Source organism: Ambystoma mexicanum, chromosome 12 (genome assembly GCF_040938575.1).
Source record: "Ambystoma mexicanum isolate Mex_15411 chromosome 12, UKY_AmexF1_1, whole genome shotgun sequence".
NCBI classification, from domain to species: Eukaryota; Metazoa; Chordata; class Amphibia; order Caudata; family Ambystomatidae; genus Ambystoma; species Ambystoma mexicanum.
The window spans coordinates 987926121-987938822 of NC_090936.1; the positions used below are offsets into that span (position 1 = coordinate 987926121).

General features: G+C 47.0%; 1 protein-coding gene across 2 annotated transcripts in view; it reads left to right on the forward strand.

Annotated features, from left to right (window-relative positions):
* The first annotated feature begins 4112 nt into the window (after nt 1–4112).
* CIMAP1B (ciliary microtubule associated protein 1B) overlaps nt 4113–12702 on the forward strand; it is a 130412-nt gene continuing 121822 nt past the window's right edge. The window contains exon 1 of one of the 2 annotated variants that reach the window (XM_069629480.1): nt 4113–4250. The gene's annotated coding sequence lies outside the window, so the exon portion shown is untranslated. Of the gene's footprint in view, nt 4251–6008; nt 6207–12702 lie in introns of those variants that run through there. The other variant, XM_069629481.1, reaches the window with a different exon arrangement.

Consider the following 12702-nt stretch of genomic DNA (forward strand, 5'->3'; position numbering starts at 1 on the left):
AAATGAAAATATTGTCTGTACTGTTCCTTAGGTATCTGGAGCGCTTTAAAAATGTCATGCACCGCTTCTAAGTGATCCTCAATGCAGCATTCACCTCCCTTTTTAAATGGTTTGATCAGGGCTTTAATGGATTTCATTATTTTTATGGGGCTACTTGTTGCAATGCATGGAATTGCACTATTTTGTGATTCAATCCTGTTTTCAGGTGTATGAGATTGGTGGCTGCCCCCAATGGGAGTATCAAATCCCCCAAGGGCACTGCAACCAAGTTCAGTCACCGGCCCAGTCACTGGGGCACTAGCTCTTTGGGCAGAGCTAGAATTCACCTCCACTCCATTGAATGTGGTACCCTGCCGCCTCTCCTGGGACCTGGGAATGCACATTTGCTGTTCTAATTCCTTACACTTTTTAAGGAGTCTGTTGGCTTCATCATGCAAATAATTATTTTCATCACTCATTTTATTAATTGCCTCCTGCATATCGCACATTTGCATTTGGCATTCATTGAACTCTTTACTTCTCTTGTCTCTTTCTTGGATCATTTTAATCATTTCTTGTTCTACACTCTGGAGATCACCTTCTTTTTCGCAATGTTCTTTTTGTAAAATCTGCATTTCTGAAACAACCTCATCTTTATCCTGCCTAATGTGATCCACTAAGGCTTTTAAGTGTGTCAATTCTTGCTCACTATCTTCAAATTGTTTCTTGCTTTTGGATAACTGAGTATCAAAGTCTCTGCATTTTAATTGCATGTCTTTTTGGCATACATCCAATTCTGCTCTCAACATTTCCTGATTTTTACTTGCCCCATCTAATTCAGTCTTTAACCTGTTAATTAGCTGAGTATCATTCTCTTGCATTCGCAGTGACTTGTTTAAAATAAACCATATTTTGCCGCATAGCCGTATTAAACAGTCTTTCTCTGCACTTTTATCGGCTGCATTCAATAATCTTGTAAGGCAGACCTGAATTATGCTGCCTTCTGCAAAAATATTGTCTAGTTTTTCTTTCTGCACCTCACCCTGAATGCGGTTACTCCATTCTAAGGTACTGTTCGAAGACCAATTCCCATGTGCAAATAACTTTGCCTCTAAATATTGCACTAGATCTGAGAATGTGGTTTCCCTTTGTGACATTCTGAAATTCGTTTTTAGTGGCACACTGCTATTATAAAATGGGTTCCCTTTAATGTGCAAATGGCAGTGTGAGACACGCTTGCCACGCCCAGTAGGTACTCTATGATCACTTTCCCGGCCAACGCACCATAAATATGTAGGGTATTTTGTGGAGATTTGGGGCCTGACGGTATTTTATTACCGCCGAGAAATAACTTAGCAATAATCACTCTTTGTATTCAGATTTGGCCATGTGCAACAATAATACAATGGACATGCATTATTTCAGCACCCAGACCTGCATATTTGGTATACGTGGTTGGTGGTATTTTGGTGAGCATAATTCCCTTGTTTTATTTGTGGCCCCAATGTCCAGAATCCCTTATCTTCGCTTAGATTTTTCGTGTGATCACTAGAGAGACCTCAGACCTGCATTCTAGGGAAACCACAATTTCCAGTGATAGTGTTGGTGCGCCACCATGGGCAAACTCACTGACTTATTTACGACAGAGAGCTATATGTGGTAGTCTTGTGGTAATTTCCACTACCTTATATACGGTAGGGAGCTATGTTCAGAGAGTCTCTCTTCCCGTTGGCTCATGTACCTCCAACAAGTTATACTACAGTCACTCACAATTATTCATACTGATTCTGACATACACACATCTGTCTTAAAATGACCATTGCACTGTTTAAAAATCTCCCCACATCATTGGCATTGTAATGGTAAATAGAAAATAAACCACCCGTCTGTTTTCAAATATTTTCTGTATTATAAAATTTTCATTTAGACATGATCTCATTCTTCACAGCAATAAAAGGGAACAATCAAAGCATTTTCAATGACACACTGCAATTATAGTGGCGGAGAACAGAACTTAAATTGCAACATTAGCACTTGATTAAGACACGCACGAGACTTTCATTTTTCTACACTGACTGCATACTTTCGTGCACACACACAGCTCCCCCAGTTAGGTAATTACCTTATCTGTTCAGAGTCTTCTCTCTGTGAATGTGGCTCTCTTGGCTTAACTCCAACAAAAAGGAACGCTTGCCTTCTCAAGCCGGAGTCATTGCCTGGAATTCTCAGCTTTTTCAGATAGGACTGCCTCTGCCAGTGGGAAGGTAATTCTTTCAGCTTTCCCCAGTCTCGACTGCAGCAGGACACCCCCACAGCCAGGTCTTCTCCCCAGTAGTGCAGAAAGATGTCTGCCTGTCTTTTTCCCTGCTACTGCCCACTAAAACTTTCCTCTCAGCCCTCTTTATGACGTGTTCCAATGAAATCCATCATCTCTCATCCTCCTACTTTTAAACAATAGCTTCGCTTATACATTTGCAATTGTTGCAAATCTGACTTCCTTCCTCCTGCAGTTACTGTGCACAACAACACGGATAATCAGGCAGAGAAGAGAGGAAAAATCTGCACACTCATTTAACTGGTTTTCAAAATATGCCTAATTCTGCAGTAGAGAACACATTTTATTAGTGAGTTATAATAAAATAAGGTTTTATTAGTCAGGTTAATGGTTAATATGTTAGCTGTTAATTTTCAAATGTGTCTCTAGCAATATAGGCATTTCAGGTGAAAAATAGTGTGCATTTTTAAATGAACACGTGTGCTTTTAACTGTAAAAATAGCTTTGCATCTTATATGTTAAAATCGTTTTTTGACTGAATAGCCTGTCTTTCCTTGTTAATCTGCTAACCCATATAGCAATGCACCGCACCCTTGTGGTGGTGCTGCAAAAAAAAAATGCTACTTGTGCAGTAGTGCTGTAATGCTACTTGTGCAGTAGTGCTGTAATGCTACTTGTGCAGTAGTGTTGTAATGCTACTTGTGCAGTAGTGCTGTAATGCTACTTGTGCAGTAGTGCTGTACTCTGTGCTGTAACATGCCAAATATCCTTACAAGTCCCTTGGATTTGATATCGACAGACACCTCTCCTTCAAACAGCACATAAGACACAAGCAGACTGGTACCAACTTTCTTTCCTGCAGAAAATCAAGACCTTTATCCATGGAAACTGCTTCAGGTCTGCTGTCCAAGCCTTGGGCCCCTCCCACGTGGATTGGAATGCAGGTTGGCACCTGCACTGGCACTGCAGGACGTGCCCGGCATGCTGCACCACGACTCAAAGGTTTCCACAAATTCAACACATCACCTGACCCTCATCAAACTGCACTGGAACCTTTAGCAAGACTGCATCATCTTCAAATCCTGCTGCATTATCTACAAGACTGTCACCCTGAAGTTCCCAAGCTATCACACTGAGAGACTCTGCATCTCAGGAGGCCTACGATCCACCAGGACATGCCGCTGCAAGAAGGAACAAACCAGAAGACAGGCCATCTCTGTCTACACCTCAAAACTCTGGAACAATCTCCTCTCCATCAACATCAGACACACCCACTTGCTTCAACCGTTCAGGAAGGAGCTCAAGACCCTGCAAGAATGTCTCCTTCTCAAGCAGGGCCAGCCTTGGGGGGGGGGGCCAGCCGGGCAACTGCCCGGGGTGCCATGCACCCCAGGGCACCCTTAGGTCCTGCCACGCAAGCTCGGGAGAGTCTTTCAAGGACTCCCCCAAGCTGGCGTACACCTCCCCTCCTAATCAGCCCCCTCTTATCCACCTAATGAACCCTCACCCCCACTGTCAAACTATTTGAAACTATAACTCTCTGTGCAGAGTGAAAGCCTTCAAGTTATGGTTGTGTATTTCCTGCGTTCATGACATTATATCGTTTAACAGATGTCTTAGCGGTGCTATAGTTGGTTAAGAAACGCTCCGATTCCATTATTTAACGGATGGCTTGGGAGAAGCAACCAAGCCCAAAAAGAGCAAACATATACGTGACCAAAACACCGTTGCCAAGAAGGCACCCTCACCGACCTCCCACTGATTGTGCGCGTGCGGCTAACTAAGGCGCGTTCGCGTTAGTCCCCGCTCGTCCTCGTGTCTGGATCTTACCCCGGACGCTGTCACCAAGGCAACCGCTACACCGTTGCTAAGAGATCAACGCTGTAAACAATGGCGAGAGGGGGTAAAGAGACGGTGGACGGAAGCCAGAGTATTGCGCGAGGCGCCGGCACAGCATCCGGGTCCTGAGCTCCTGGGTAGCCGAGGTCCGCCGTAGGTGAGCCATAACACTTCGCTCCAGCCCCTACTCTGTGTGCGTTTCTTTAAATGTCCGGTGAATCCGTTACCCCATGGCATATTAGTTCCTGCCAGTGCGCCTGTCTAGCCTGACAATCCTACTCTGTGTTCCAAAGCCCGCGCCCCATACCCCCAAGTTATGCGCGTTCATCCTGTACTCTCGCCGGTCCACGCCCAGATCGACCACCGCCCTGTACCTCAACATGCAGTGTCTTCGGCACATGTGCCGCTAGCTTATTCCCCGGCATGTGTACTTCAGTGAAGCGCCCCCCCGCCGCCCGCCCGCCGCCATTTCAGTACCCTCAATCTGTGCATTTGAAGAATACTGCCCAATAGCCAGGAAGGAGGGATGCACATCTCTGCTCCCTAAACAGCTCCACCCTGCGTCCCACATGACTGCCATCAACGCTTGTCCACGATATGTTTCTACAACCTACCTTCTCTCCCGCGACCGCCCCCACCCAGGCCGGTCTACATTTGAAAATCAAAAACCATTGCATGTTTGCTTTTCTAGTCTGAGGGACTGTCACCGTCAATAAGTGTTCGAAGCCCTGCCATTACCCCCACCAAGGCGGTGTGAGAGATTATATATATATATACGCAAGCTCCCACATATAAGGCAAAGAAGGATACACTGATTTGCCCAGGACAAAGTAGACAAATAATAAATGTACCAACTATATAAACCCCTATGGAAATAGGTTGAGCAAAACGAGTATAATTCAAGCTTTCTTCCCAAAACACTCTGGCGCTTGTTCTTCTTCTTGCCGATAGATTTTTATCCACCAGTGGTGATTTTTGGATACCGAGGCTTGAGCCTCATTACTCCATCTTCTCGGGTTGAGTGTGTAGTCGTGGGTTAGTAGTATTCTTCTTGGTCTGTGTGGTCTTGTCACAGTAGGGCTAGTTTCACAGGGTCTTCGCAGTGTCTTCCCCTACCAACCTTGACTTTATTATACGATTCTGGAAACATTCATCTGAATGTATATGCCGCCAGGGACAGGGTGTCAAGTCAGCAGTACACAGTGCTATGTGAGGGACAGGTTGTCAGTAGCCACAAAACTGCGAAATATCTCCAACGCTTGTGAAATAGTTCAGTGAGCTAAATACTCTTGGAACGTGTTGAAGGTCACGGGTTCAAAACCACCAGGAGGGCGCTTGGAATCCAGGCTTCTGTTTTTTTCCCCTAAAGCAGCGCACACCTAAATTCTCGGAGGCCGCTCTCTTTCCCGGAGACTCGGAGAAACGCTAGGAAACCCGGAGTCACTGGAGCAATCTCGGAGGTTAGGCAGCTCTGCCCCCTCCTGTGCACTTCGGCATGTTCTTCAAAGGGAAGCTTTTTACTTCTAGCACTGAAGCCAGATCTAGGAAACGGGCTTTCGGCAAAAAGGACCTGCGGGGAAATTGCAGAGCTCCACTGATGGACTCAAAAGTAAAGGCACTTCCCGAAAATAGGGAAAACGGCAATAGACCGAAAATTGGTCCAATCAAGGATATCCTACATGGGCTTTTTTTTTAACAGAGAGCAAACTTTCACTACTTTAAAAAAGAAGGAAATCTCCCTTGTGCAAATGAAGACTTAAATAAAGGCACAAGAAAAGTATTGAGCCTGGAGCATATGTAATAAGTTGGTCGTCCCCATAGCTAATGGATTTCATTGCACCCAGCTTCTGTTTACAATCTCCCTGGAAACCGGCCTCTTGGGCCTCGCTGCGTAGTAAACTCACCAACGCTCGGCACTAATGATAGTCTGTGAACGGGCAGGTCAGCTGCAGCGGAAAAGCCTGTGTATACAGAACATACCCGCCACGGGGGCTCGTGTCCAGGGGTGGAGTGCGGGCAACTACATCGAGATAAGGCCCCGGCCCCCAGAAAGCTTTACAGCACGTTATATTTTGAACGCGACTTGATTTGTTTCTGTTCAAAATATCCTACGGTAAGTGGCATCTACTTACTCGTGAGATGAGCGGCTTTGCTTCACTGCAAGCAAGTTCTCTGTATTGTACCGTGCTTGTTTGCGGTGCGTCTGTATCTAGCAGCACTTATTTTTCTGACGGTCAGACCGTCAGAGAGATGTGTTTTCTACTGTAGAGGTGAAATAATGCAGCTGGGTAGTGTGTCAGGTATTCAAGTATTACATAGTTTCATGAGTTCCATTCTGGAACTTTTACCTTAAAATGTCTCCCGCCAACACAGCAGCACTATGTAAAACACTTTAAATACATTAAATACATGGCTTCTGGTCCAGTTGGTGAGAGGGCGATTGCACGCAGTGACCCCGCCGTCCATGAGTAAAACGGCGCACTGTCAAAACAAAAATCAGGAATATATGTCTGTGCACAATGAAATCATTCATTAGGCCCAGACACCAAACCCCATTCAGCACAAAGACCAACACCAAAAGCCATCTGTACTTGCACATGTCCTGGCAACTGGCTATGGGTTTCTTGCCTATCAATGGAAATAAAGTATATTTAGTCCTGTCTCCTTGACTGCTGTACTCTCCCTATGATATCATATGATATGACATTTGAAACGCGCCTATACACAAGTGTTCCTAGGCGCGACGAGGCAAGGGAGGGGGAACAGAGGGAGGACAGAAACAACGATCTTACTAGGCCAAGTGACATTGAGATCGTGCAAGTGCACAGGGGAGGGGAAGGGGAAAAGTGCCAGGGGAAAGGGGAGGGTGCAGTGTTGTAAATGGGATCACAACCATAACAAGAAGTGCGGTCAGCAGGCGGCAGGTGCAAGGGTATGTGCAGACAGCAGGTGTCCAAAAGTGCAGGTAGGGGGACTGTAGGGTTACAGATACAGACCCAAGTGCAAGGGTTGCAGTGAGGCAATGCGGGTGTGCAACCTGCCCGCCCAGTTGCACACTTGCATACTCACCCTATGATATATGATATGGCATTTGTAACGCAGTGACCTTGCCGTCCATGAGTGAAACCACAAAAACGGCGCACTGTCAAAACAAAAATCAGGAATATACGTCTGTGCACAGTGAAATCATTCATTAGGCCCAGACACCAAACCCCATTCAGCTCAAAGACCAAAACCAAAAGCCATTTTATGACATGTCCTGGCCACTGACTATGGGTTTCTTGCCTATCAACGGAAGCAAAGTATATTTCGTCCTGTCTACTTGACTCGCATTCTCTCCCTATGATATGATATGGCATTTGTAACGCACCTATACACAAGTGTTTCTAGGCATGACGAGGCAAGGAAGGGGGAACAGAGGGGGGACAGACAACGATCTTACTAGGTCAAGTGACATTGAGATCGCGGAAGTGCAGTGGAGGTGAGAGGCAGTGGGGGGAGACAGTGCGGGTGTGCAACTGGGCGGGCAAGGACCTGGGCCCGAAATCAGAGGGTAGCCAGGTGACCAGTGCAGTATCGGACAGGAAATCAGAAAGGGAGAGGAAGAGAGAAGGCAGCACCAAAGAGGAAGGTCTTGAGGTGCTCTGGAACCGGAGATGGTTCTCCTCAAGGTTTAGAGAGGTAAGGAGGCTGTTCCAGAGGGAGGCCCCAGCCAAAGAAAGAGATCTACCACCAACTCATTGCTTGGAGAAGCGACTGACCCTGAGGAATTTGTAGGTGGAGGAGCGAAGAGCTTGAGTAGGAAGGTATTGACAAAGAGAGAGTTGAAGGTAATGAGGCCCCAGGCCCCAGAAGGCCTTGTGGACAATGCAGAGGGTCTTGAACTTAATCCTTGCAGCCATTGGGGACCAGTGCAGAGATTTCAGTACCGGAGAGATACGATCCCTGGGCTTGAGGCCAAGGACAAGTCTTGCAGTCCTGTTCTGGATGAGTTGCAGAGGGCGGAGAGTAGAAGCAGGCAGATTTAGAAAGAGGCTGTTGCAGTAGTCCAGCCTTGAGAGAACCAGAGCTCTAGAGACAGTGAGCTTCGTGGGCAAGGAGAGGAAAGGAGGAATACCTCTGAGGGGGTGCAGTTGGTAGTTTGACTTCTTAGAGATGTCAGCGATGTGAGAAGAAAAGCAGAGTGTGGAGTCAAAGATGACCCTGAGGTTCTTAGCCTCACAGGTGGGAGCAGGACCTGTGAGGCTAAGGAAGGCCAGCCAGAGAGTGACAGGAAAGGTTGGTGTAGGTGTGCCGATGAGGAGGATATCCGTCTTACTGGCACTATGGCAGAGATCGTTGGCGGCACACCACTCCTGGATAGCAGACAGTCAGAGATGAGAGAAGGAGAAGAGGGGGCAGAGGGGAGCCTGAAAACGAGCTGAGTGTCATCTGCATAGCACTGAAAGTTGGAGCAGAAAGCGGCAATGCGGTGGGCGAGAAGTGCCAGGTATTGGTTGAACAGCCAGGGATAGAGGTTAGACCCATGGGGAACACCACAGGTAGAGAGTGAGATAGAGGAAAGGAAGGACCCAAGTTGGACCTGCGAGGGTCGATCGTAGAGAAACAAGATCAGCCAGAACAGGGTCTGATCAGTGATACCCAGGTTATCACAGAGACAATTGAGCAGGATGGCATGGTTGACCGTGTCAAAGGCAGAAGAGAAATCGAGTAAGAAGAGGACAGAGGGGAGATTAGAATCAAGATTAGAGAGCAGGTCTTCACGGATGTTCAGGAGAGCAGTTTCCGTGCTTCTGGCTGCTCTGAAGCCAGACTGATGGTCATGGAGACAACCAACAGATTCAGTGTGAAGATTAAGCTGGGAGATGGCCAGCTTTTCCAGGAGTTTGCCCAGCAAAGGAGTGATGGAGATCGGGTTATAGTTAGCCAGGCAGGAGGGGTCGGCTGAGGGTTTCTTGAGAAGAGGGTGCACAAGAGAGTGCTTTGAGGGGTGGGATGCTCCAATGTCAAAGGAGTGGTTGCAGAAGTCAGCCAGGGCAGGAGTGAGGGTGTCAAGGTGTTCCTTGATGGTTTTGGAAGAACCTGTTTTGGTGAGACTTTCATAGATCGGACTTGTCTAGAAACCTCGTCAGGGGAGAACAGAGGAAAGGAAGAGAAAGAGGGAGGAGAGATGGCCACAAGGGATCCAGAGGTAGAGAAGAGATTAGAGGGAGGAGGAAGAGAGGACGAGAGGGTGGACTATAACCTAACAGCACCCATCCACAAGCCAGCTCGATATGGGTCGCTAGCAAGGACTTGGCCACCCCTACCTACCTTTGTGTTGGGTAGAATGCACACATGCATTCTATACTCCTCTGACGAATCTCCCATTCCACAGACTTTGGTCTCCCGAGGGCGTTCACCTACAACGCTTTTGGGCCCTTACCAACGGGAATAGGTGCTATACAAATGCCATATTACATTACGTTGCATCATATACACCATACTTGCTGTCGTTCTACCCTGGTGGGTACCTCTCAGGTTAAGCGCTAGCCTCTGACTTGGGGCCTGTTCTTTGCAAGTTCAAATATTCATAGGACAAACTCAGCCCTTCATCCAAGGGTATTGGGGAAGAACCTAGACCCAAACCTTTCACTGGGGTCACACAAACAGAAGGTGTTCAGCAAACCTTATCAAAGCAACTGATCCTACCACTTACACTCACAATCGTGTTGAGAGAGGTGACAAACCAAATCCGTTTGCAGGGCTTCCTCAGTTGAGAAACCGATGACAAGAAGATGGCACTCGGTGAATGAACACAGAGCACCTGACTAGGCCACCCACATGCACAAGATGGCAAGGGACAGCGAGCCCCTGACTGTACCATCCAGACACAAAACAGTATTGGCAAAGTTCACAGACACAACTCCTCTATAGGACTCCATCGGTAGAGAATCCCAAATATGGCAGAGGACTCTGCCAACAGGCACAGAACCCCTAACCACCTACATACTATGGGTGTCGAGGAAGGGGGAGACCCCCCCCAAATCCATCAGCAGGGCTCCCCATTTTCCATATGCTCTAGAGAAAGCAGACAACCAACCAACTCAATTTCACAAGGGGCAGAGGACAACTGACAAACAAAGGGTTCCTGATTGAAGCACCCTCGACATAAACAAGGGGGCTTTAGACACAGGACTTTCAAATGTCACCTAGCATGGCAAGGTCACAAACACAAGAAAGTCCCTCATGAGAGTAGCGCACAACTGGCAATGGGCCTAATCACAAGCATGTGTTAATCCCTTAACTGCCAGTCTATTAAGCAAGTATATGCAAAAAGGACGAGTGTGAGCATACTCTTCCTTGGCACTTAAGCAATGGCAGGGCTCCCCATGTGAGAAACGCGGAAGAGGCAGGGTGCAGGGAACCTTAGGCTCTTAGGGGGCGTGGCCTGGCAGGTCATCGGTGCTGCAATTAAGAGGCAACACTTACCTCACCTGAATGCTGCCTCCTAGACCATGCCCCCGTACGAGCCACGATTCGATTTAGCAAAAGTAATTGCACCACTGACTCCCTGCAAGGCACCCGTTTCACTAGAGATGCGGGGATCATGGCACCCTCCCACCTGGGGTGCGAGGGTGATGATCCCTACATTTCTAATAAAAGGGGCGTCTGGCAAGGGGTGGCGCAGCGCGAAACAATAAAAAGGCTTTTTTCGCACCCCTCGAACCCCCTCTAGTATCCTCTAAGTTTCCACCCCCTGTTGTTTGCCTTACACGCACTTCCTCCTTCCATGCTACCCACCCGTGTGACAGATCTGCCCTATGTTCTTCCTTGCCAACATTACTTTCTCGTTTGCCTGTAAGATAGCTCAGCAGGTTGAGCACCCGCTGCTGTGTTATATGTGTGATCTGCAGGTCTCAGGTGCGAATCCCAGCAAGACCAACTGAGCCTTTCATCCTTCCGAGGTCGATAAATGAGTACCAACCTCGTTTGGGATGATATAGGTAAATATGTTCTATGTTCTATGTACAGCTTAGTTGAAAGCACTATATCAATAAACAAATCATCTTTATCCTCTTGCGTCGGTGACGTGGGATAGGTTCCAGAGTCTGTGTACTCTGGGCAACATCTAGCAAATATCTCCCTCTGCTCGCACAGCTTCATGTTATCCAACCACCTCGAAAATGCGGGTGGAGGGGTGGGGGTGGGGGGGGTTAGGCCTACCCCATGTTCTTGTCTTGCTACTAGATACCTGGCCACAGCAGTGGCCATGCCCAACAGTTTTTTTCTCGGTGCGGGTTCCACCTTCTATGAGAGCCAGTAGCCAGAGTTCTGGTGAATTGTCCCTCGTTTGGGGTAGCATTCCAGCCATCGCTGCTTCTATGGCGACCCAGAAAGATCTGATGCGGGGCAGCGCCACGCAACATGGTAGAAATCAGCTGGCTCTACATTGCATCTCCTACAGGAGGGGGATCTCTCTGGGATGAACCTATTCAAGGTATGTGGGGAGTAATAAACCTGATGAACAAATTTGTAATGGATCAACCTGTACTGACGGTTTATGAATATATAACGGGTTTGCATACAGATAAGTTTCCATTTATCCTCACTTAGTGTGTTACCTTCCCATGTGGTTTTGTAAGTATGATTCTTCACACCTTTCCCTGCCCTAATCAGTTTGTAAATGGTGGACACCAATTTCCCTGTAGAAACAGGGTTCGTTACATAGCATTGTGGGGGTTGAGGAGTGGGGGCTTGAGTATACAGCGTAGTCTGTAGTAGTGTAGCAATGTCACAGCGTTCTGCTCGCCCCTAGAGCGGAGCTCCTCCCACAATAGGAATCGCCCATCTCTACCCGTGTGAGACTTGCCGTGCACGCGCCCCTTCTTGATCCCATTCTCAGATTCCACCTGTGCCTCTCTGTACTTTGTGGGACTGCTTCACAGAGCTTTTTTGCCATTATAAAACACTTCTGTGAATCAGGCCCTGTGTCTTCCTGAGTCTGCGCCCCTCTCTGGATCCTCTTGAAATGCATCTACCTGCAGGGCACTTATTCCCACTCTGACTCTGTGTTTCCCTCTGCGATCGATATGCCCTCCATGTTTTCCTTTTGTTCCCACGTCCACTCTAGTATCCTTTTTAATCTCACCCCAGCCGCCCCCACCCCAATCCCTGTGCCCCTCTGCCTTCCGTGTTTCCCCCGTAATGGATTTTTCAGAATTTATTGATTGTCTTTTGGTTAATATTAAACCTTTATACTCACATACAATAAAATCATACATTATCTTAAATGTATCAAAAGCACACACATTCATACACCAAAAAAAGAAGTTACAAAAAGAAAGGAAGATAGATTAATAAATATTACATCTCAAATATATCTGCAGCCTAAGACAAGACCACAGTCAAGCCAAACCTTTGCAAGATCTAGATCATTAGAACATAATACAATAACAGTATAATCACAATAAAGATCCTATATAATTATAATTGTTTTTTTATAAGGCGCCTAATACAAACAGGTGGTTTCTAAGCACGGGATCGGGATTCGAATGGTATCCAGTGTTTTAACGAATACATTACAGAGAGTGTGTTTTTTTTTGAAAAAAATTTTTTTTTACTGAAAA